The sequence below is a fragment of the Arachis hypogaea genome, chromosome 7 (assembly GCF_003086295.3).
Source record: "Arachis hypogaea cultivar Tifrunner chromosome 7, arahy.Tifrunner.gnm2.J5K5, whole genome shotgun sequence".
Taxonomy (NCBI): domain Eukaryota; kingdom Viridiplantae; phylum Streptophyta; class Magnoliopsida; order Fabales; family Fabaceae; genus Arachis; species Arachis hypogaea.
The window spans coordinates 68,868,924-68,891,366 of record NC_092042.1 but is presented as its reverse complement, the minus strand read 5'-3'; positions in this window follow the sequence as shown (position 1 = coordinate 68,891,366).

Here is a 22,443-nt window from a genome sequence, read left to right as displayed (position 1 = left end):
AAAAAATAAACTCGCAAAGACATCAATCGACAGAAGGTATAAACCATAAGGGACCCCAAATCGGACCCAGAAAGCCATGACCTCAAATCTACAAATATAAAAGTACAAAGGCAATCAGAAGAGGTCAGAAGATAAGATTCTAACACCTCCAAGATTCTTGGAAAGTGCTAAAACGAGCAACCGACAAGCATACCCCAAAGAAACAAGGTGGTTATAATAAACAGACTCAAGAGGCCGCTTGAAGCCGACCCCAAGAGCAAGAGAAACTATTTTTGTTTTTCAAAATAAGGTTGCTAAGAAAGCAACTAGAGTATCCAAAGTCAAGATTACAACTTACAAAATAAAGAGTTCAAAAGCCCACAACACCGGGCTATACACAAATACATCAGAAAAATTATAGAGGATCCAAAGACTTCCCAGTAGTACCGTCTCGGGGAGAAGGAGGGTGAGTCTGAAGGGGTACTGCATCTACCGTCCCATCATCCCGGTTCAAAATCTGGACGTCAGGATCAGACTCCGGCTGACCGACTTTAACTGCCGGAGTTGAGGAAGGCGGACTAACAGAGGCTTTGGCAGAGAAAACTGGAGGAGAGATGACATCATCATCATCATCAGGGTCATCAGGGATAATCTTACCATCTTTTACAATGTTGTCCAAGCTAAAAAGGGTAAGGTTGAGCTCAAGTGCAAGAACTCGAACCTAATCCTTCAAATTATCATAAGCAGCATTCACACTACCTACAAGATGACCCTGGAGCTCGGCATAGTCATCTCAGACAGACTCCAAACTCTCCCTAAAATCCACCATCGCCCCATAAGTTGTGGCATAGCTGTCCTTATGCTTCAGCGCTATATCCTCAGCTAATTTCAGAGAAGCCGCCAGGGCAGTAGCCCGAGTCTTCTCACCCTCGAACTCTTTTTCCAATTTAGCCACTTTAACCTTGAGCTCCTCCTTTAAACCCTTGATCCAGTCAAACTTCGATTTGGCCTCCTCCATAAAAGCCTTTGTTGCATGAATGGGAAGATCCTGAGCAGTCCAGTATAGAGCCGCCCCCATATGCGCCATCTTAATGTTACTCCGGGTAATGAAGTCCAAGTGACGAAGAAGGGAAACATCGTCAGTAGGAATGACACCATAGGGAGTAATTTGTTGATCAACAAACCCGACAGCATCAAAGTCCGAGCCATCCAGATTGAAGGGCTCAACAGTCCTCTATTTTTTTGGAAGATGAATGACACTAGGAGAAGAGGTGGCAGCAAAAGCCTGGAAGGATCAATCAGACGAACCCGAGGGGTAGGAATCATCCTCCTCGGTCCAGGAGAGCTCGATACCAGCTTTTTTGACAGAATATGAGATGATCCCTCCCCAGCTGCCTTGGCCGAGATATTCTGGGCAGCTGTAGCCTTTCTCGCCTTTTTAAAGGCTTTCATGGAATTATTGATCGTAGCCATCTCCTAAAAAACAAAATCAACCAAAGAAGCAAGTTACAAACTGGAAAGAAATGAAGCAAAGTAAAACAGAGAAAAAATAAGTCGGTTAATACACAACGCAGTCCGGACAAGGAAGGTGTCCCCCAAAAATTTCTTGGTATCGAGATGGAGAGGTTCCCCCCAAATATCTTTCAAAAGACTCACAAAAGCCTGCTCAACCTCGTTAAGCATCTCCTATGAGTATCGAGACACCACAACGTCCTTTTACCAACACAAGGGGAAGGCAGACTCATCATTCGCTTCTAAGAAAAATGGTCGAGCTCCCTCAACAGCTCGGACCTTAAAAAAGTAATTCTTAAAGTCCCTTAAAAAAGTAATTCTTATGTCCTTGGGCAGATCGAAAGGAAACCCAAGAAGCTTTCTTTTTTAAGGAAATCCCGGGCTTGGTCAAAATAAAGAGATAAAGAAAGAGAGTCTGAGAAGGCTTGATGTCCAACTCTTGGCAAAGCAACTGAAAGATCTTGATAAAACCCCAGGAGTTCGGATGGAGCTGGGATGGAGCTACATTACACGACCACAATAAATCGGTCTCAAATGAGGTAAAAGGAAAAGTAATGTTCAGCTGGCTGAAAAAATAGTCATAAGCATAGAAAAAGGGACGTTCCCACTGGGACAGAGCAGGAAAACAAACCCTTTCGTCAGAGTCAGGTGCTACCAATTCATAGTTCTTTTCCTGATCTCTATTACTACAGATTTGGTGACGTCTTCTAAGCTCCGCGCAGAACTCAGAATTAACTACAGAAACACACATCAGGACGAGGGAGTCCAGCTGGTCAGACATACCCTCAGGGACCTTGGAAGATGTCTTGATAATATTTTTGCGAGAAGACATGGTCAACTAGTCCTACAGCAAGAAAAAGAAAATGGATTTCCAACCAAAAACAACTCGGGAAAAATCAAAGAAATTGGCTTGGATGAAACATGACTTAAGCATACAAACAGTGAAAGGAAAATCCCAAGACACACACCAAGATCCAGGGGCATCCTTTGGAGGCAGTAACAAAGTAAGGGCTTAGAAAAAAAATCTACAAGGCTACATCCCAACAAATCTCTTAGCAAAGAAAACAACCCTCTTCCAACAAAATCTTTGAGAAGAAAATCCAAAAGTCATCAAAATATCGTTATCAGCAAAGAAAACTATCGACATCAAAGCAAAAATGAAAAAGAAACCAACAAAGGAACAATCTTCTTCAGAATTAAGCAGTTCAGGAGCCTCAGTTATGACATGTAGATTCAAAATCAGAAAAGGCATGGAAAAACCATAAAAACGATGCACGCAAAAAGGATCATTCAAAATTAAAGAGACTCCCAAAGCACACAGTGACGACCAAACACGGTAAGACGAAAAGGTCCAAACTTTCCAACGTAAACTCAAGCAAAACCCAAACTTTACCAAGAATAGAACAATGCAAGTATAAGGAAAGAATGATGAAAGAAGTAAAAAAAAAAACAGAAAAAAGAACCAACCTGAAAGAAGAGGAAGTGCCGAAAAAGTTGAAGGCGAAGAGACGAAATCTGGAATCGCCTTTTGAGCAAAGGAAGCACCAACAACCACCGAAGGCGTCATAGAGAGAAGCACGAAAAATGCAAGTCTCAGGCAATTCAAAGCGAAACAGAAGAATAGAGAGAAAAGGAGAAGTTAAGCAAAACAAAGAGAAAGTAATTCAAAAATGAAAGCGGGAGGCGAAAGAACCGAAGCATTAAGAAGTTAATGGGGCATTAAAAACCCTCGCACATTCCCAAGGCAAGGAATGTCTGTTTCAAAATTAAAAGAAACAAACAAAACGCTCCGTATTCAAGGGGAAACTCTACAAAGAAGAAAAGCGACAATGCTCGAGCTCGGCTTCACCAAAGAAGGATTGAAGTCCTAAAGCTAAAGGACTCGACCTCAAAAAGGAAGACCGGACTCGAGCAGGGGCACTATTCATACCATGGGTTGAGATGTCCGACCCGGGAAGATTGACGACAAGCCAACCGACCTCTTCAAGTCCGGACTACCCGACCTCTTATCCTAGAGCTCGGCCAAATCACCAGGAGAGCCCAAAAAGGGCCCAAACAGAGGAACACGACCCAAATCCAAAGGCAGCCCAAGCCTATAGAGATAAAGGCGGTTCCCCTGAAGATAAGATGACTTCACTCAAAGATAAGATAAGATAACTATCTTATCTCCAGGAAAGGTCACTCCAAACCATTATAAATACACTGGAGTACCCAGGTATAACTCATACTCTGATTCTACTAAAAACCTGCTTAATACCCTTGCTAACTTAAGCATCGGAGTCCCTTGCATGTACCACCACCCTCCAGTGACAAAGGATCAGCAGCACCGCCAAGTCCAACAGGTCAGACATGACAGCTCCAACCACCATCATCAAGTCGGACATAGTAACTCCGACCAACACAGAAGATCTCGTCCGAGATCGACCTACAGTTTCAGGTAACCCACGGAACAGTTTGTTTGGCCAAACTTTGGGTCAAAATCTTTAGAATAAGTACCTGATTTGCTATTTCAAAAACTTTTCTAAGATTTTCTACTGCTTTATTCTCTTACACAATACTAGACAGACTTAAGCCGGTATTACTGGCTAATCTATTGGTACACATTTTTATGCGAAAATTTTCAAAAGAGAACATTTTCTCACTTAGAAAAATTCACTGAATCCAAATCTCACATTTATATTTAAAAAAATAATTTAATATTTTCGAACCTAATCCGGACAATTAAATTATTCTATTCTACTTAAGCAATTTTTCGTGAAAACTCCAGTTCTTACAAAAGTATGTCAATTGATAAACGTTCACTAATTTCTCACTAAATAAGCTTTTGATTAGTGATTCAATTGCGACCAGTTACTTCTAAAATTTTTTCGATTAGCTTCGGATTTGTTATAACTCTACGACAGATTTTCAACGAGATTAACGAGTAATTTGCTACAAAATAGGTAGGATATAGCTTTTGCTTTGGGACATGATTGCAGTTGCCAAGTCGCTCGCTAAATTAAACTTGCGACAACTTAGCGACAAGTGAATTTCGCCTGCTAATCAGTGATTTTAAATCATCGAACGAAGTGTGTAAGTTGTTAAACAGTTGTAAATTTCTCGCTACTTAGGTCTTAGGTGTAACACCCTGAATATTTTAAAATTAAATAATTAGTTATTTAGGAGTTATTATATTATATTGAGATTTTATTTTACAGAAAACTATTTTTTACAAAAATAAATAAATAAAATTTTAAGATTTTTGAAGTATAATTTAATTATAACTTATTCTATTAGTTTAAATTATTTATTAAAAACTATTTTAGTAGACAAAATTTAAATTTATTATTATTATTATTATTATTATTATTATTATTATTATTATTATTATTATTATTATTATTATTATTATTTGTTATTATTATTATTACTATTATTATTATATTATCATTATTATTATTACTTATTATCATTATTATATTATTATTATTTCCTTAGTTTAATTCATATTTGGCCGAAGCCATTAGCAAAATGAAAAGAAAGAAAGCCTGGTTTATATGAGTACATATTATATATATATATAATATATATATATATATATATATATATATATATATATATATATATATATATATATATATATATATATATATATATAACATGACACATACCTCTTTTTTTTTTGTCACCAGTAATCATCATCCAATTTGCACGGCTGAGTTTATTTAAAGAGAAAAAAGAAAGAGAGCCGAGGAAAGAAACCGTGACTCCACCAAGAACTTCTTGGTTTCGATTTCTTACGATCCGAAACTCAAATAAAAAATTTAATCCAGTAAAAATATTTATATCCTCTTCCTTTATATATTGACGTTATTTTTTTTTTTGTAGAAATTGGCCATGACGTAGCTCCTCTTTCCTTTGAGTTCGGCTAATTGGAGTTCTAAGAGGCACAGATCATTTCTGACGTTTTTTCTTCAGCGGCTCAGTCAGAAAATTCTTCCGAAACTTTTGTTGTTGTGATTTCTGTACGAAGGTAGGGTTTGTTAATTTTGTAATAATTAAATGTGAATTTGATAAGTGAATGTTGATTTGGTTTATTATTGTTTGAGTTTGAATGAGTTTATGTTGAATTATTGTTGTTGCTCGTGATTTGTTGGTTCGGCTATGAGAAATAGCTCAGCTATGGTTGTTTTAATGGTTTTGCGACTGTTTGATGTGGTATTTTGAGGAAATTGATTAGATTTAGTAGTTGAAAGATTAATTAAAAGTTGAGAACAATTGGTAACCGAAATACTCGAAAACAGATTAAAATACAAGTAATATTTTGAAAAGGAATGGCTAAGGATTTTGGTTTTGGGTATAAGAGGGAGATTAATATTAAAATTTTATTTTTAAAGGGTAACATTGTATTTATATATAAAAATCGAGGTATAATTTGTAATTATATATATTTTCAGGTATTTTGCGTATTTTTATAAAAATTCAGGGTTATTTTTATAAGTATGAAAATAAGTGAGGGTTCAAATATAATTTTATAAAATATTAAGGTTAAAAATAGAATATTAAAAAGTTTGTGATTTAGAAAGTAATTAATAAAAGTTTAAAAATAAGATTTTATAAACTGAGTTTTAAAAAAATATATATTATTTATTTACTATTTAAAATATCTTATTTAAATCATTGTTATTATTTTTTATTAAGAATACTTTCTAATAAAGATATTATTAATATATAAGTTAGAGAAGAGCAAACAGAGTGATCTTAAAAGTTTTAGATAACGCAGACTCATTTAAAGTACTTTATAATTCTTTTCCATAAGACACTTAGGGAGAGGCGAGGGAATAATGCGAAGATAAATTTTATTATGAAATGATAGGAAAGAAAAGAAGAAGAAAGAAAAATATTAAGGGAATCTCTGTCACAGGAGAGCAGAGAACAAAGATTAAAAGAACCTAATGAATCTTTGCCACAGGAGGACAGAGCAAAGAAAAGAAAAGAATGTAATAACTAAAGGGATATATGTCACAGGAGAGCATATCTCTGCCACATGAGAGCAGTGGGCAAAGATAAAGCTTTAAAAGACTATCTGCCACAGGAGAGCAGATGCAACCTTGTTTGGACCTTAGCGCCAAATGTATAGTGGGGACGCCTACACACTGAGAACTATATTCAAAATGTAAGTACATTGAAAGTCACACCGTATGCGGTCTAGCCGTAGGATTTATAAGCACACAGTATGCAACTGAAAAGCCATATCCGAGACTGGTGCTCGGGTAATGTCGAGAGCGGGTAGGCAACTGACACATGAGCTCATGGCTTGCGATAGGAATAGATATGCATCATCCTTGTTTGCATATATTTATTTGTGATTGTGTTTTCTATGATTGTGTGTGATTGTGATTGGAATCTATGTTCTGAATTGTTGCGTTGGATTGTACTTTGTTGACTGTTGTTATTTACTGAGAACATAATGAAACAAACTTAACTAACTACCCCAACCCTACTAAGAACTCCCTAGTTCTTACCCCTTATTTCGATCCCTTTCAACTACAGGTGCGAAGGTTTAGTGCGGAGCTACAGGAGCATAGAAGATTATGTTTACGAGTTAAGTTGTTAATTCTATTTTCCCCTCGTCATTTATTGTTTTTAGTTTTTAGAGGGGATTGGACTTGAATTTTGAGAATCTTAAAATAAGTCTATGTATACAATGCTATATGAATATATATATCTTTGTGATTAAGTGATTAAAAGTAAAAACTTTCTGTTTTCTTAATTAAGAGTATCTGTTCGTATTCACGAAGGCTCAATATTAAATAAACATAGTATATAATTAAAGGAATAGAGGTAAGTAGCACTCGAACTTTTAGTACGATCATGAGGTGCTAAAAGTTAGGGTGTTACATTATGGTATCAGAGCAGTTCATTCCTGTTAGAGCCATGGAAATGGACTAACTATGTTTCACTGCATACTCTGAGTGTCTATCATGAGATAGGACTTGTCTTAATAAGAGTTTGAGTTTTATATGCATGATTGTATATTGATTAATGTTGTTAGTCGACCGCTGCATTTCTCATGGTATTAAGTATGACCAACTTAATACTAATGACTTATCTATATGGGAACACTAATGGATTGTCATGGACGAAATAGAAATAATAGGTTATGCGAATTACGGGTTTTGGTTCCGTTAGAAGTTACGTTTTGTGGGTTGGATTCAATTCGACGTATACTCCCTATTCGTGCTATGTGACTTGGTGTCATCTCTTCTTTCATTATTTTCATTGGAATCCTTTGTTTCACATTCCCTCCTTAAAATGTGATTTGATTATTTTCCGACCAAACCTTATTGTCCCTATATACCTCCGTTTGTCTGTAACTCTAATTGCCTACCTGACCTCTTTTGAATATTATCTTAGAAATTTCGTGTACTTCTCTTCGTGGACTCTATTTTCATTTATTTGAGTTCGAACTTGTTTTAATATAACAATTTTCTAGGACAAAAATTTTTATAAGTGGAATAGGATGTAACACCCCAAATTTTTGAAAATTAAATAATTAATTATTTATGAGTTATTATATTATATTGAGATTTTGTTTTAAAAAAACTATTTTTAACAAAAATAATTAAATAAAATTTTAAAATTTTTGAAGTATAATTTAATTATAGCTTATTTTATTAGTTTAAATTATTTATTAAAAATTATTTTAGTAGACAAAATTTAAATTAATTTTTATAAAATATTATTATTATTATTATTATTATTATTATTATTATTATTAATATACTATTATTTGTTATTATTATTATTACTATTATTATTATATTATCATTATTATTATTACTTATTATCATTATTATATTATTATTATTTCCTAGGTTTAATTCATATTTGGCCGAAGCCATTAGCGAAACGAAAAGAAAGAAAGCCTGTCTTATATATATATTACACATACCTCTTTTTTTTTTCGCCATTAATCATCATCCAATTTGCATGGCTTAGTTTATTTCAAGAGAAAAAAAGAATGAGAGCCGAGAGAGGGGAAAGAAACCGTGACTCTACCAAGAACTTCTTTCGATTTCTTGCGATCTGTAACTCTAATAAAAAATCTAATTCGGTAAAAATGTTCATATCCTTCTCCTCTATACGTTGGCGTTACTTTTTTCTGGTAGAAGTTGACGGTGACGTAGCTCCTCTTCCCTTTGAGTTCGGCCAATTGAAGTTATAAGAGGCGCAAATGATTTCTAACTTTTTTTTAGCAGTTTGGTTAGAAAATTTTTTCGAAATTTTTGTTGTTGTGATTTCTATACAAAGGTAGAGTTTGGTAACTTTATAATAATTAAATGTGAATTTGATAAGTGAATGTTGATATGGTTGATTATTGTTTGAGTTTGAATGAGTTTATGTTAAATTATTGTTGTTGTTTGTGATTTGTTGGTTCGACTATAAGGAACAGTTCAGCTATGGTTGTTTTAATGGTTTTGCGACTGTTTGTTGTGGTATTTTGAGGAAATTGATTAGATTTAGTAGTTGAACGATTAAATTAAAAGTTGAGAAAAATCGGTAACCGAAATACTCGAAAACAGATTAAAATACAAGTAATATTTTGAAAAGGAATGGCTAAGGGTTTCGGTTTTGGGTATAAGAGGAAGATTAATATTAAAACTTTATTTGTAAAGAGTAACATTGTATTTGTATATAAAAAACAAGATACAATTTGTAATTATATAAGTTTTCGGGTATTTTGGGTTTTTTTATAAAAATTTAGGGTTATTTTTATAAGTATGAAAATAAGTGAGGTTTCAAATATAATTTTATAAAATATAAAGGTTAAACATAGAATATTAAAAAGTTAGTGATTTAGAAAGAAATTAATAAAAATTTAAAAATAAGATTTTATAAACTGAGTTTTAAGCAAATATATATATATATATATTATTTATTATTTAAAATATTTTATTTAAATTATTATTATTCTTTTTTATTAAGAATACTTTCTAGTAAAGATATAATTAATATTATTATAAGTTAGAGAAGAGCAAATAGAGTTATCTTAAAAGCTTTAGAGAACGCATACTTTTTTAAAGTATTTTATAATTTTTTTCTATAAGACACTTACAGAGAGACGAGAGAATAATGCGAAGATAAATTTTATTATGAACTGATAGGAAAGAAAATAAGAAGAAAAAAAAGGAATGAAAAATATTAAAGGAATCTCTACTACAGAAAAGCAGAGAACAAAGATTAAAAGAACCTAACGAATCTCTGCCACGGGAGAGCAGAGCATAGAAAAGAAAAGAATGTATTAACTAATGGGATATCTGCCGCAGGAGAGCAGAGGGCAAAGATAAAGCTTTAAAAGATTGTCTTCCATAGGAGAGCAGATGCAACCTTGTTTGGGTCTTAGCGCCAAATGTATAGTGGGGATGCCCACATACTGAGAACTATTTTCTAGATGTAAGCACATTGAAAGTCACACTGTGCGGCCTAACCGTAAGACTTATAAGCACACAGTATGCATCTGGAAAGCCATATCTAGGACTGGTGCCTGGGTAATGTCGAGAGCGGGAAGGCAACCGACACATGAGCTCATTGACTGCGATAGGAATAGACATGCATCACCCTTGTCTGCGCATATTTGTTTGTGAATGTGTTTTCTATGATTGTGTGTGATTGTGATTGGATTCTATATTTTGAATTGCTGCATTGGATTGTACTTTGTTGACTGTTGTTATTTACTGAGAACATAATAAAACAAACTTAACTAACTACCCCGACCCTCCTAAAAACTTCCCGGTTCTTACCTGCTATATATTTCCACCACTTTCAGCTACAAATGCGAAGGTTTAGTGCGAAGCTACAAGAGCATAGAAGATTATGTTTATGAGTTAAGTTGTTAGATTCTATTTTTTCCTCATTGTTTATTGTTTTTAGATTTTAGAGGGGATAGGACTTGTATTTTAAGAATCTTGTAATAAGTCTATGTATACAATGCTATGTGAATATATATATATATATATATATATATATATATATATATATATATATATCTTCGTGATTAAGTGATTAAAAGTAAAAACTTTTCGTTTTCTTAATTAAGAGTTTCTGTTCGTATTCACGAAGACTCAATATTAAATAAACGTAGTATATAATTAAAGGAATAGAGGTAAGTAGTACTCGAACTTTTAGTACGATCATGAGGTGCTAAAAGTTAGGGTGTTACACTAGGCGTTCAATATCCGTATTTCCACTTTGGCGACTAATTAGCAAGGAAAACTTTCTGTAACACCCCACCACACAGTGTCTTATGCTTAAGTCATAAAACAGAGGTGGCAAGGTATTATGACCTCCAAAAATAAAATTTAGTATGTATAGTAGTGTGAAAAATATTTATAACTAGGAGCCTTTAAAGAAAAGGGGTAAATCAAAATCATTAAGTCGATGAGCGCAACACTCACAAAGCGATAAAACAAGCAAAGAAGATAGAATAAGCTAACGCGGATATATATATACAATAAAATGCCAAAAATACAGATATCGAAGCTCAAGACTCGGTGCACGAACATAACCGGTCTGAGCACATAAGTATACATACATATACAGATATAAGAACCCAAAAGACAACCCAAAAGACAGAGTTACGGGACCTGTTTCTCTAAAATAGCCTCTAAGAGGATTTAATACATCATATATATAGAAGTGGAGATAAAAGTATCTAAGCAAATATAGATAGCCAAAATAAAGTCCCGAGAGCTAAGGATCTTCGCTAAATCAGAAGCTTCCAGCATGCCTCAGCGAGGAGCCTCATGCCCTGCATCTGAAAACCACAAAATCTGCATGGGTGAGAACCGGAGGTTTTCAACATGGTAACAGTGCCCACATAGCTAACATATAATGTCCAGGCAATCCTAGAACCTCCAATTCATAATTAAAGCATATAAACGTAATTAAAACCATGAGAAATGAAAATAGGCAACTAACTATGGATCTTTAGTCTACCTAATACTCCCCTTTCCAACTCCTCCAAACCTCCCAACCGCCACTGGTAATTTAATATGGCAAGCATAATTATTTCAAGCAAGAAAATCACAAATAGGAAGCAGATACAACAGTTAAACAAGTAGCAAGTAAGGATGCAATCAATTAGGCATTCCAAACAATTCACACCAAACAAACATATAAATGCATATGCTGCATGCCTGTTCTAGTGGCTGATGAGTCTCATCTGTCGATTATGAAGCCAACCCAACAAGTCTTGGTAGCTAACCATTGGACTTTTCCTCTGTCGTGCATCCCCAACTCGAGTTATTCACAATCATAATTATCAATATATATACAACACCCACACTAGTGTTTATCCACGGGGGCGAGCTCATCCAGAACCTTCACAGTGTCCGGCCACACTTACGACATAAGGTCAATAGGGTATCGAGTCTCAATCTAGAGCACGTGGTGGCTAGCCACTGCTTTCACCTAGAAAAACTCGTATCTCAGATAGGGAAAGTGCAACAATCACATTTTCAATTAATAAGCATATATGCATTCATACTCAGCCGTAAATCAATATATATAATAGCCATCCAACTTATAATCATAATTCACAACAAGCCATAATTCATTATCACATACCGCCATTTGGCTCCCATCATACACAACACTTCCACCATCACCCTCAGCAACTTAGACTATCATCATCAATCATGATTTATCAAAAATTTCCTTTTACTTATTTCACAAGTTACCTTTTTCACAGCCCTCACTAAGCTTCATAACCCAAGAACTACCTATTAAGCTTTACACAAGAGAAAATAGGATTTTGAACGTTGGAGGAATGCATCAAAATCAGAAAGCATAGTTGCAGAAAATATGGGGGCTTCTGTACGCGACCCCTGCTTGCGCACACGAGGAATAAAACCAGTAGCCAACGCTCGCGTCACGCGTTCCCCTTCGCGTACGCAACCTTAAAATGCTTGACATCTCACGTATGCGGCATTAACTCACGTACACGAGTCTCTCAGCCAGAATCCACTACTTGTGTCGCATACCAGGTGGTCACGTATGCAGCCAGGAAAACAAGACCCTCGCGTAGGTGACATACATCTCGCACATGCGAGTTCTTGGAGCAGAGATCACTGGTCGCATTGCGCAGGCATCTCGCGTACGCGGACTTAGCAAAAACCTAAAAAGCTGCTAAGTCCTGAATACTTAACTTTGCACACCAAACTTTGATCGAGCATAACTTCCTCATTTTAAAATATTTTCCTACCATTCTTTGAACGGCATAAACACCTCGGACCCAATTTTATTTCTAAATAAGTTTGACACAAATCGGGAGTCCGGAGGCTAAGTTATGCTCCTTCAAAATTTTGGCAGAAACATAATTTTCACAAAACTTGCAAAACCTCCAAATTTCAAAACACAAACTTCCAAAACCCTTTTAAACCAACCAAAACTCAGCCATTCAACTTCAAGCATTTTCCCCAACTTCCTCATTCAATCTTCAACCCACCAATTCTTCTACTTTTAACAAATCTCAATTCAATAGTTCAATTTTTAACCAACATTCCGCATCTCAATTTTCCAATCAATGCTCAATTTCATCAATCACTATATATACATATCAATATCACATACAATTTCATACTCATCAACAAGAGTCTCAACCTTACCAACAATTAGGCATATCTATCCATATCACTTACAACTTTACATGCTTTATCAACAATTAGCACCACTCACAATCATTCAATCCTTATTCATATATTCAACTCAACCCATATCCTCCAATAACTACATCAACCATTCAAATCCTATCCTAAAGTCACTAGGCTAAGTTTTCACATTACATTACATTTTAGATACAAGAAACCGAAATCATACCTTGGACGATTCCCTGCTCAACCCGGAACACCTCCTTTTCAACTCTTCCTTAATTTTCAAGGTCCCAACACCTCCAAGATCAGATTTCCAGCTTGTAAATCACCTCAAGCTCTCAAAATCTTCATCAAGCTCCAATCCATTTACATATATACCTTACCTAACACATATAACATGCAGCCATACATACAAACTTAACATCTAATCACAACAACTCAAGTATTTGACTTAGGGTTGAGAGTCTTACCATACCCAAGGATCAAAAGGGTAAGATTAAGCCTTCCTCTCCAGCTAATTAGATCTTATAATATCAAAACTCAAAAATCTCAACACTTTTACCCAAAATTTTCAAAACTAAGGGCAGGAAAAAGGGGAAGAAAAACGTGGCTTACCTCTTATGCCACCTTGTGGGCTTTGTAGAGCTTGATATCGTGGTCGCGTGGTCACAAACGGTGTGGCGATCGGAGTTCCAGATCAAAAGTTATGATCAAATGAAGTTTGAAGTGAATGAGGGCAAGGGTTTCATGCTTCCCCCTTTCCCTTTCAGTGTGACTATGTTTCACGTGGGGAAGGAAGGCTGTGCCCTTCACTTAATTGCCCATTGAGTTGGGCCAAGGGCCCAATACGGGCCCAATTAGCCCGATTCGGTCCGTTCGACCCAATCTTAGGCCAAATTCTTTAAAATTAGTATCAAAATTCTCGTTTTAATTTTCTCTATCATATTAAACCATGAAATTCACAATTATAATCTTCTAGAATAAATTTTAATTTGTGGGTTAATTATTCGTTAATTAACCGGGTTTTACACTTTCCTAGCTGAATGATTTATTTGTTGCGACGAGTTAGCGACGACTGTTTTCTGTTGCTACCCTAACTTTGAATTTTACAATATTATGTGACAAATTAGCGAGAAACTTGTTGCTCACTAAAAATAAAAACATTGGTGACAAATTAGCTAGGAAATTGTCCTTCACAAAATGCATTTCAAGTCTTTGTGACGGATTAGCTAGGAACATTGTTGCTCGCTAATTATCTTTTTCGCACAAAGTTTATTTAGCGATGAACTAGTGTACAGATTGTTTCTCGCTAATTGTATATCAAAGGCTTGCGACGAAACAATGACAATAAAATCCCTCGCTTGTCACTCGCTAATTAATTTGTGACAAATTAGCGAAAAAAAAAAGTTTTTCCACTCTTTTTTAGCTAAAAAAGTCAATTTGCAAGAAACAAACTTAGCCGTGAATCTCTCGCTAATCAGCCGCTTTTTTCGAATTTGGATATTTTGTAACCGCTCATTATTTTTGTTGTTAGTGTGTCAGTAATTCCTCACAAGTTATTGACGGATTAGTGACAAAAAATATTTCCCACAAAAATTCTTTGCTAATTTGTCAAATTCTTGTAGTGACGCATTATACGCATGGAATGGTATGTATAACTCACCAAGAAAGTACAACTCACAGAGGCCAAGTATCCCTAATTGGAGACCCATGCGTAAAATACATGGTGCATGCATATAACGCACTAAGATGGGCCACTCCAAGGGGCTTTACATCATTCACCAATTCCTTAATTCTTTAAGCACTTAATTAGATAACGCAAGGCTTATCATAAGCCCATGAAATCAAACATTAATTGCCAAATATGGAGAAGATCATGAAGGGCTTATCTTGAAGGAAAAACTCTTTGAAAAGACTTAATTAATTAGATTTAATTTGAATTAGTTTGAATTCTGATTTAGTTTTTAGATTAGTATTAAAATAAAAAGAACACACACGTGAGTCTCTTCCTTTAGCCATTTTCCAATTCATTGTTTTTTATTTCGAAGCACGCTATGAGTCACTAATTTTCTCGGTTAAAGTTAGGAGATCTATTGATTCTAATGGATTTATGTTATAGCTTTTTTACATTTGATTAATGCATTGTTGTTTTCTTAAAAAAGATTTTTTATTCTACATCACAAGGATTTGAATGTGTTGGAAAATAATTCTAATCTGACTTGAATTCTCTTATCACCTTGAAAAAGTTTATTATTGGAATTAAGCTTGAAAATATCTTCTCATGGTTCTTTAAGTTCTAAAAATGGAATTGATAAGTGATAAACCACTATTTTATGATTTATATTATGCTCAATTGAGTGGTTTCTATCAAGTCTTTGCTCACTTGTTCATATAAATTGTATAGTTTTACAATTCCTTCCTTACTCCTTAATATATGTGAAAATATGTTTCCTAGACCATAAAATTATTAATTTTAATTATCCTTTATTACCATTCGATGCCGTGATCCGTGTGTTGAGTATTTCCGGGCATTATAGGGCAGGAATGGCTTAGAGGATAGAAAGGAAACATGCAAAAGTGGAAGGAATGCGCAAAAATAAAGTTTGACAGAAATGGCAGCGACGCGCACGCATGGACGACGCGGACGTGTGACTCGTGCAGAACCCAAGTGACGCGCATGCATGGACGACGTGAACGCATGCCTAGCGCAAAACACAAGCGACGCGTACACGTGACTGACGCGTACGCGTGACAAGAAAAACTTCCAAATGACGCGCACGCGTGACGGACGCCACATGCAGAAAATTTCAAAAAACGTCCCCAGCGATTTCTGGACTCCTTTTCGGCCCAAATTCAAGCCCAGAGAACACAGATTAGAGGTTATAAAGGGGGGAATGCATCCATTCAAAAAAGGCATTGACACAACATTCATAATTCACAATTTTAGTTTTAGATGTAGTTTTTCTAGAGAGAAAGGCTCTCTCTTCTCTCTTAGGATTTAGGATTTAGGATTTAGGATTTCTATTAGTTTTAGGCTATTTCTTCTTCATTCCAGGTTCAATGTTTCTTTAATTTATTGTCTCTTCTACTTTTATTTATTCTATTACTTTAATTGTTTATTTTCCCAATTTGGTTTATGAACTCCATGTTAGGATTGATTTTCTTATTTAATACACATTGAGGTATTTCAGATTTATGATTGCTTTCTTTTATTTATGATATAAATAATTTTGATTTTTCTCTTCTTTTTTGGCTTTGGTTGAGTAAGTGGTGACACTTGAGTTATCAAACTCAGCTATTGACTGAAAATTGGAATTTGCTGATTGATTTGGATCCCTCTAAAGCTAGTCTTTCCACAGGAGTTGACTAGGACTTGAGGAATCAAATTGATTGGTCCACTTGACTTTCCTTTATTTAGTAAGGGTTAACTAAGTGGGAGCAATAAACAATTCTCATCACAATTGATAAGGATAACTAGGATGAGATTTCCAGTTCTCATGCCTTGCCAAGAGTTTTTCTAATTATTAATTTATTTTTCTTGTCATTTAAATTACTTATTTTTTATTTCAAAAAACCCAAAATATACTTTTTCCATAACCAATAATAAATCATACTTCCCTGCAATTTCTTGAGAGACAACCCGAGGTTTAAATACTTCGGTTATAAATTTTGTTGGGTTTTGTTACTTGTGACAACCAAAACTTTTGTACAAAAAGGACTCTCTGTTGGTTTAGAAACTATACTTACAACGTGATTACTTTTGTGAAATTCTTTACCGGCAAAAGTCCGATAGTCAAAATGGCGTCGTTGCCAGGGAATTGCAAACGTATGTCTTATTATTGGTTATTGTAAATATTTGCTTTTGCTTGTTTTTGTTTTTATTTTTGTTTTTAATTTTTATTAGCTATTATGAGTTCTCACCCCTCTGGCTTTAAGTTTGGTTCCAATGTTGTTGCAAGGAATGGTAGCTATAATAGGAACATGCATCAAGGTCGAAACAATCAAAGATGGAAGGAGTCATGAGGATCTGATAAACCCTTTCGGCAACAACACTTTCCAAAGTACCATTGACAACAACCATTCTAAGATGCATACCAAGACAATAGTTACGGTGGACCCCTTCCTGACAAACTACCTCCATCCAATTACTATAGTCAAGAGCCATTCCGAGGTGCGTACCAGGATGATAAATATGGTAGACCCCCTTGTAGTTACCAACAAGCCCCGCCATATGTTTATGAATGACCTCCTCAACAAAACTCTGAACCACCATACTCACACGCCAACTACAACCATTCACCTCCTTTTGATCCTAACCCGTATCAACCCCAATTCTAACCCAACTACTCCCGAGAACCACCACTTCCATATGCACCGTGCCCATGTCCAATGGAACAAGAATCAAAGGATCGTCTCAAGGAAACAGTGAACCAATTTCATGCAACTCTTCACCAATTGGAGCAAGCGATAAATCGATTAGCATCCCAACCTTCGGACGTTCAAGGAACCCCCATGACTTCATGTGGGGAGTCTAGTGAAGAACGAAGCATAAAGGAGACACTGGAAGCCATGGTAGACAGTAGAGAGCATGACTTTGTACTGGAACAAGTAGAGGAAGCCAAATTTATCAAAGAAGAAGAATTGGTTGAAGACTTAGGAGACGCTGAACCTCCATAGGAATCAAGAATTGTAGAGAATTCTGCCAAGAAAATTAGAACTGATGCCAAAGAGGATAGTGCACAACCCCCAAGGCATGTATCTTATGCAAAATTGGACGGAATAAATCAAGAAGGTAATTCCCTTGGCAGTGATGATCATGAATCAAACTCTTCTAGTGATGAACTTGCATCCACAATTGAACTCTTTGAGCTTGAAGAATCTTCCCCAAGTGAATACGAAGCCGATATGGAGTTAGACTTTTCTCAACCCCCAACTTACGACTTGAGTGATGAGAAAGAAATCGAAGACTTTGATCAAGACGTGGTTGCGGTTGAAGAGGTTTGTCAGGAATTGAAAGAATTCACAGAAGAGTACAAGAAAGTGGAGCCTACAAAACCACTGGAAACACTTATCCCAAGGGCATTACCACCCAATACAACCTTCAAGTGGGTAAAATCCTTAGCCTTCATCTTCACCTTTCCACTTGAATATGGTTTGCTTGAAACCGATGGCCAGCTTAGAGATCTTTGTGGCTTTAAAAGCAAAAGGAAAATAGTTAGTACTAGGAGTTGGTATGCAAGATTCAATATGGTTCCACGCTTCAAATTGAGGTGCCAGGATTGGTATAGAGTTCGATTGAATGGGTCTCGGAAGATGTTTGGTCATCTTAGAGAGAATTCAAATTTTGTACTGCCCAGCTGGAAAGATATAGATCAAGGCAGAGACGGGTACAAAAGCAAAGTTTGGGATCCTGGGATTCATTCTGATAATCAATATCCCTGGAGCCTGATCACCTACTTTAACTTGCTCGAAGGCTTTACGTGCCTAGTTTGGGACCCCGGAAGATACTGCATTTCCAAACGTTGGTGGAGATTTCTGGATGAGTTCAAGCATAAGCCACCATAACAAGGAGCTCATCAGATGTCCAACTTAAGGACTTTAACTAAAAGTGCTAGGTGGAAGACAACCCACGATGGTATGATCGTTCTTTTTCAATCTTAATTATCTTTTGTTTTGTTTGTTTTTAATTAAATTTTATTTCCCCCTAGTACCATTCATAACATCGGCATCATCATCCTCATATTTGCATTATGCATAAAAAAAATATGCCTCACCACGCGTTGGCATGGGCCATGCGTGAGCGTCGATTCCAAATCAGCGTCACCATCCAACGCCCAGAAAGTTGGGCTGGAATCATGTGGCTAGTATGTGTTAGGCCAAAATTGGGCCACGCGTGCGCGTTAATGACGCGTACGCATCATTTTCACCTACACCCACCACGCGTGGGCGTATGCGTCGCCTGAAAATTTTTGTCCCCCAATTGAAACAGGAAGATGCGCCAGAACGACGCTGGTTTCATGCGTTTAGCGTGATTCTGGTTGACGCGATTGCGTGTCTCACGCAGACGCGTCATTACCACCCATCCCTACCCACACGATCGCGTCAATGACGCTCCCGCATCGTTGCACTTTCACCTCACCCACGCTCTCGCGTAATCAACGCGTCCGCGTGGATTTGAATTCACTAACACCCCTGACGCGGAAACCCTAATCTTTGCGTGTCCACTCCCCCCTTCTCCAATGATCCATCTCCACTCTCCTTCCCTCCAAAACTGCCGCAGCCCACCACTACCTCCCACCGGTGCAGCCGCCGCCCGTTCCCCCTCACCCCTCCTTATTCTCCTCTTTTCCTTATCCTTTCCCCTACCCCCTTTTCTATCCCCTGCCCCGTCGCCAACCCCAAACCCGCCGCCGTCACAACAACACCGCCGGCCACCACCACCGCGACACCACCATCCCTTCCCTCTTCCCCCTTTCTCTCCCTCTCCCTTTCTTCTCCCCCTTCCCCCTCTCAAACCCACTGCCACCATCCAACACCGCCATCCCGCCAACCACCAGCACCACCACGCCACCACCCTCTCTCTGCGTTCAATTTCTATTACTGAACACACCAGGTTCCACTATACTCTGATCCTTTCCCATTCCATTTAGTTAGGTTGCATATTTTTCAACTTCTGTTCAAATTAGGATAGTTAGCGATGCATGTTCGTAGTGGATTTTAGGTGGTTAGGTAGCTAGGATGTGGTTAGTGGATTTAAGTCTGATAATTGTGCCGTTATTGCTGTTTGCTTTATCTGTTTTGCAATTCTAAAATTGTTGTGTTGTTGATGTTGCTATTCACTGCTGTTCCATTCTTGTTCGATACTATTTTGCTTCATCGGATCTTATTTTAGTGTTACTAATGCCTATATAACTGCACATACATTAGCACTCTTGTTGACATTTGCTTTATCCTCATTGATTTAGTAAGCCGAATACATTGCTTCTATATCATATATTCTTGCTTGCTTTCTGAATTTGCTAAAGCCAGGCCAATTACATATACCTAAATACTGCTGTTTTGGATTAGCTAAATCACTTATTGCTGTTTTGGATTGGCTTAACTTGCTTATTGCCTATATTTTTATATTTCTACTCTTACCTGTTCTAGGATTCATATAAGCTGCTAATCTTGCTTGAAAGTAGTGCTACTTGTATTATTCGGCTATTTGATTTTCTGGAAACGTCCAAAATATAGCCGAAATGCTACCCGATTTTTTCGTAAATTGTTTCACTCAACTCGTTTTCATGAATTGGCTTTGGTACTTTTAATTCTGCACTAATTGGTTTCAACCAAGCCAATTCATGGACAAGTGGGTTAGCTTTCCTACTCCTTCTAGTTCTCTTCTTAGTTAAATTGCATTATTGATGATTTTATTCATTTTGCTCTTCTTTTATTTATATGATTTATCATCAATAATCTGCAATATGTGCTTGAATGTGAGTTGCTTGTTCTTCAAGTTTTTGCAAATTTTTGTTGAGTAGGAACTACAATACCATGCCACTAACTTTAACTTCATTTTTTACCTCTTAACTTCATTAACTTTCTAACTTCTCTCTTAGCTTTTAACTAACTAGCTTCAACCAATTGCAAGGCATGTTAATTGTTGTTTCCTGACTGACAAGCATTCTGCATATCATAGTTCGTGGATTGTAACTCTTATTTAAATTCCTTGACTTTTTAAACTTGCATACAGTCCACCATTCTACATCTTTTTGACTTACTTCATGCTTTAGCTTTTATCCCTATTTTGCCCATCTATGCTTATATTGCTTGAATCCTATTTCCCTTCCTATTTTTCTGCTTTAAGTTGATAAATTGTATCTTGAAACTTCTATTTTTCAGGATGTCTGATCCAAAGGGAAAAGGCAAAGCTAAAGCAGGCACGGATAAAAGAAAGAGAGGAGAATCATCTACCGCCGTGTTAGATATCCTGCACGATGATTCCTGGCGAGAGAAGAACTTCTCTCCGCAGGAAAAAGTAGATCAACTAGTGCCTACCACTGATCCGATCAAGTTCGCAAATTGTTACTGTGAACTCAAATATGATGTCTTTGGGACTAAAAGGCACCTATACTTGGAAAAGACCCTCCGTAATCCAACTGAACTACAATCGTACACTACAGAACAGATAAAATAGAGAGGCTGGTTCTTTCTGGAGAGGGAATTGAAGGAAGTTAATGCATCTTGGGTCCAGGAATTCTATTGCAACTATTAAAAAATAACCCTGGATGCAGTACAACTCCGAGGAAAATAGATTCTAGTCACTGAGGAGGCAATTAAAGATATCCTCCAGTTCCTGCCTAAATCTGATCAGCCAGATGGTTATCAGAAGGCTAAGGAAGATATGAGATTTATGCGATTTGATTGGGTAGCAGTGAAGCGAACCATATCCATTGACCCAGCTGTCCCATGGGTTATGGATAAGTCAACAGTAAACCCAAAAAGCATCAAACTCATTTATCTGAATGACGAGGCTCAGCTATGGCAGCAAATTCTGAGCAACTATGTCATGCTAAGCACTCACGAGACGGAGGTGCCAGCTGCCATGATTACTCTTATCTGGTGCGTGATGAAAGGCAAGTACTTGTACTTTCCTCAGTTCATCAGGCATTCCATGGCTAAAGTCCATGTTAGAGGCACTCTGTCCTTTCCTTATCTGATTACCCAGTTGGGCCACCGAGCTGAAGTATCCTAGGAGCCTGAGGACGAGAAGCCACCAGCCGCCGACTGCAAGAAGATCATCCCACACTGCAAGAAGTTTCGGGCTCTGGACTATAGACTGCCCTCTATTACTGCCTCTGCTAATGCAGCCACATCTTCTGCTGTCCCTTCAGCAACTGTTGCACCACCCACATCCACAGCCCCCTCACCTGCCTCCCAGCCCATCTACCATCTTGTGCACTGCCTATTTGAGCACCTGGACCAGATGGAGCACCGCAACCAGCGGTGATATGAGTAGTCTGAGTGTCGCAGCAAGCGCCGCTATGAGCATTTGAAGTTGATGATCCAGTACGGCCACACTGACATCCCCTCCGAGCCTGACACACCATCTGAGCCATCTGAGGAGGAGGCGGATGACCAGGAGGAGGATGCACGATCAGAGGCTGAGCAGGCAGGACCTGAGCAGGCAGGACCCAAGCAGGCAAAGCCCCAGCATGAAGAGCCTCAACAGACACAGCCAATAGACCCACAGGCACCTATACAGGCAGAGCCTCTGACATTTTCACTGCCAGAGCCCATACAGACAGAACCAGCACACCCCTCCAGAGGTAACGAC